This window comes from Cebus imitator, unplaced genomic scaffold (genome assembly GCF_001604975.1).
Source record: "Cebus imitator isolate Cc_AM_T3 unplaced genomic scaffold, Cebus_imitator-1.0 Scaffold76, whole genome shotgun sequence".
Classification (NCBI taxonomy): domain Eukaryota; kingdom Metazoa; phylum Chordata; class Mammalia; order Primates; family Cebidae; genus Cebus; species Cebus imitator.
In genome coordinates, this window is record NW_016107391.1 from 2,559,221 (window position 1) to 2,562,830 (window position 3,610).

At 43.5% G+C, this 3,610-nt stretch overlaps 1 protein-coding gene and 1 non-coding gene across 7 annotated transcripts in view; both read right to left on the bottom strand.

Moving 5' to 3' along the window:
- Positions 1-3,610, bottom strand: part of FGF1 (fibroblast growth factor 1) — a 106,758-nt gene that overhangs the window by 35,815 nt on the left and 67,333 nt on the right. Inside the window, exon 1 of one of the 6 annotated variants that reach the window (XM_017532283.2) lies at positions 1,420-1,481. The exons of the other annotated variants lie outside the window; for them this stretch is intronic. The gene's annotated coding sequence lies outside the window, so the exon portion shown is untranslated. Of the gene's footprint in view, positions 1-1,419; positions 1,482-3,610 lie in introns of those variants that run through there. 6 annotated transcript variants of the gene reach the window in all.
- Positions 200-336, bottom strand: LOC119471867. Its single transcript, XR_005200957.1, has one exon. It is a non-coding gene; the product is annotated as a small nucleolar RNA SNORA36 family (small nucleolar RNA).

A 3,610-nucleotide genomic window follows, 5' to 3' on the forward strand; every position in this document is an offset into this window, starting at 1 on the left:
AAAAAAAAAAGAAATGCTGAGGACCTGCCCTACCGTTTGTTACTCAATAGCCGACTCTGGACATACCTGTAAATAATAAAATAGGTCTACAAATAATACAGTGACCCTTTTTGAACATTTACGGTATGCCAGATATGGTTCTAAGCACATTACATTAATTAATCCTCAAAACAATTCTGTTAGGAAAGTATTGCATTTTTTGTTTTGGCTAGGAGGGAAATGAATAGAGTAATATTCTCTATGTAATCACCTCCCCTAGCCTGTTTTAATGCCCCAAAGTTCCAAAGTTTAGTGAACAGAAAAGGGAAGCTGCCCTCGACTGAACTCAAGGCATTGCTTGAGTTTCCCCATTTGGCAGCTAAGGGCAGTGAGGCTCAGAAAGTTTAAGTCATTTTTTTAAGGTCATATCAGTAAATATTAAGAATAATGACAAAACCACAATTACTTTTGCACCAAGCTAAAACATGTTGGAAGTGAGATCTGAAGGTAGAGTTTGCTGACTCCAGAGTCTGCTCTCTTCATTGCCGAATAAATGCCCCTTGAACCGAGTGACCCTTGAGCTTCTCTATTCTTTTTTCTCTCTCAGCCCCTGTAACGCGTATAGCCCATTCATTCGTGCTCTAAAGGAGATATCTGTTTTGATTGAATGCAGCTTTGCAAGTTCCTCCCCTTTGGTCTGTCCTCTTCACAGGGATACTTTCCTGACTGTCACCCTGTAGCCTGTGAGACCATCTTGGCCCTTGTCAGGGCGGTCCTTTGTCATTGCAGATGAAGGGCAGGGGAGAGGCCAGAGATTACTTCAGACTGGATGGGAAATGTCATGAAAATGGAAATTCTCACAACCTGAGAGTCATAGACCTGGATTTGGGTTTTTGCTGTGTTGTTAAGTTCTTGCAAACCAGGCAAGTCATGTAACCTTTCTGTCTTCCCTGTAAAATGAAGCTGTTAAGAGTGCTGATCCCATTACAGTGCCATGAGAAAGGAACAGGACAAGGCCTGGGAGGGACCTTGCCTATGGCGAGTGCTAGGAAAGCCAGCTATCGTTATCCTTGTTAATATGAACTGTGTTTAGCGGGCTGATATCTGAACTTTGACAGCAGTTGGGGTTTCACTGAGAATTTGGTATGAATAAACAAGCTTCTCTGGATAGGTATGGTGTAGACACCATCCCTGTATCACGTACTTCATAATCATTTTGTATTTGCTGTTCCTGCATCATATGGGCTAGATGAACACCTCCCCTTTTTCCCCAGCCAAGAGAAGTGTGATGCAGAGAGGCTCACAGCTTACCAAAGCAAATCTGAGGCTTGGTCAAAAATAAAACCCTCAGTCCCAAAACATCAGTTTATAATGTCATCCCCATTTCCAAGGGTCTCAGGCTCCTTCAAAACATTAAAAAATAAAAAGGATGAAACTCACATTTGTGCCAGACAGACGATATCCAGGCATCTCTGGAAGAACAGTTAGCAATCCCAGCATGCGGCTTTGTGTATTAAGGTGCTTGGATACGAAGAAGGAATGTAAACCCCGTGGAGCTCGTTTCATATGTCAGAGTCTATTCTGGATCTTGAAAGGGGGCCATGGAGGCCCCAGCATGCCCCAAGCACCACGCAGGAAGCAGGCGGAGGAGCAGGACCCAGGATTTGCAAACGGATCCAGCTGGTGTCATAGTCAAAGGGCAGGAAGAAAACAGTCACTTGCCCCGGTGCCAGCCTTCCAGGGCCGAGTGTTTGCAGAGCCTACACTAGGACAAAGTAAAACTTGTTTCTTTTTGCATTCTTTCTTTTTAAGGACGTGCTCTATTTTTAGAGGTTCCATATACTTGCCAGCTCCCTTTGATCCCACACAAACAGTCCAAGAGGAACCATTCTCCCATTTGCACCGTTTGCCCTGTTTCAGCACCACTGATGGCTCTCATGGTTCTGTGACCACATCACTGGTATTCTACACCTGGCTCCACTCACAGCCCAGCTGTTGGCAGGAAAAGGAATCCTCCTTTATGGAAAGGAGATGGAGCAAGAGAACATCACCAAAGGCCCCAGGACATGACTGGTATCTATTAAGGGAGGAAAGGGCTTGGAGGTGAGTTGAAATCTTGAATCTAAGAAGCTATACTAAGAGATAAGTCTGCCTTGGTGTCTAGCACCTTCAGGAAGGTGCACTTTGCAGTCAAGGTGCCATTTATCAGAAAAATCATGAGGTTAGAGGTAGTTGCCGATAACTATGACCGTAGTTTGACTCATGCCTCAAACGTGGCCTCTCATGGGAGTTTTCTTTAACTTTGGCAGGTAGCTCAAAGCGTGGTTTGCGTTCATCCCTTCAACTCCTCAAGGTTTCTCTCCTCATTTCTTTTTTTCTAGCTGACCTTTCAGAGCCATTTATATCCTTCATGTCCACTGCCCCCTGTCATGTTTAGAGATTAAAGACTCGCTTCGTTGGGTGGGGTTGTGTGAAAAATGGAGAATTTTAAAGTTATTGGCCTTTGAAAGCAGATTAGGCAACAAGACGTAAGGAGGAACGTCAGAGCTACTTCTCCCTGCTTCTCAGAGCTGCCATCTTTCCACACATAATTCCTCTTCACGTTCAAGATCCTGCATTCCTTGGCTCCTCCTTGGCATTGTCAGGTTCAATGGGCTCTTATGAAATTTGATAAATCTAGACATTTAGATAGGCCTCTGGGGTGGGGCAGACAGAAGCCAGAACATTTCCTAGTGTTTCATGATACTGTACTCTTGAACCCTCAGTGGTGAGAATAACTTTCATATGGATCTGTTCAAAACTTCTGTTATTAGATTGTAAAATTTTATACTATGTAGGAAGTTTGATAGATTTCATTTGCAAAAATTATTTTTCTGTATGTAACAGGGTCTTGCTCTGTTGCCCAGGCTTGAGTGCAGTGGCACGAACACAGCTCACTGTAGCCTCAAACTCCTGGGCCTAAGTGATCCTCTTGCCCAGCCTCCTAAGTAGCTGGGACTACAGGCACATACCACCACGACCAGCTAATTAAAAAAAAAAAAGAATTTTTTTTTTTCAGTAGAGACAAGGTCTTGCTGTGTTGCCCAGGCTGGTTTTGAACTCCTGGCCTTAAGCGATCCTTCCACCTTGGCCTCCTAAAGTTCTGGGATTATATGCATAAGCCACTGTGCTGTACTGCAAAAATGTTCATTAACACATAGCATTTCTAGGCAGACTATTTTCCTCCGAGTCCAATTACGTTAGGCCCAACCTATCTAAGGAAGCCCTCCTAACTTCCTTGTTCTCTGTCTCAGACCGAAATGTGTTTCTTTCATGGCATTTATGATAATTTAGAATTGTATTTACTTTTTTGTTTGTTATTATCTGTCTCACTCCGCACAAGCGTACATGCACACTAATGTAAGCCTCATGGGGGCCCATTTCAAGTTTGTTTTGCTCACATTATCACTGTTATTCATCCTGTCTTTATTAATATTATTTAATATTTTGTTCATCATGAATATTTTGCATTAAATTGGATTTTTGAAAAATACTGCATTAGGCTGGGCTCGGTGGCTCACGCCTGTGACCCTAGCACTTTGGGAGGCCGAAGCGGGCAGATCATGAGGTCAAGAGATCGAGACCATCCTTG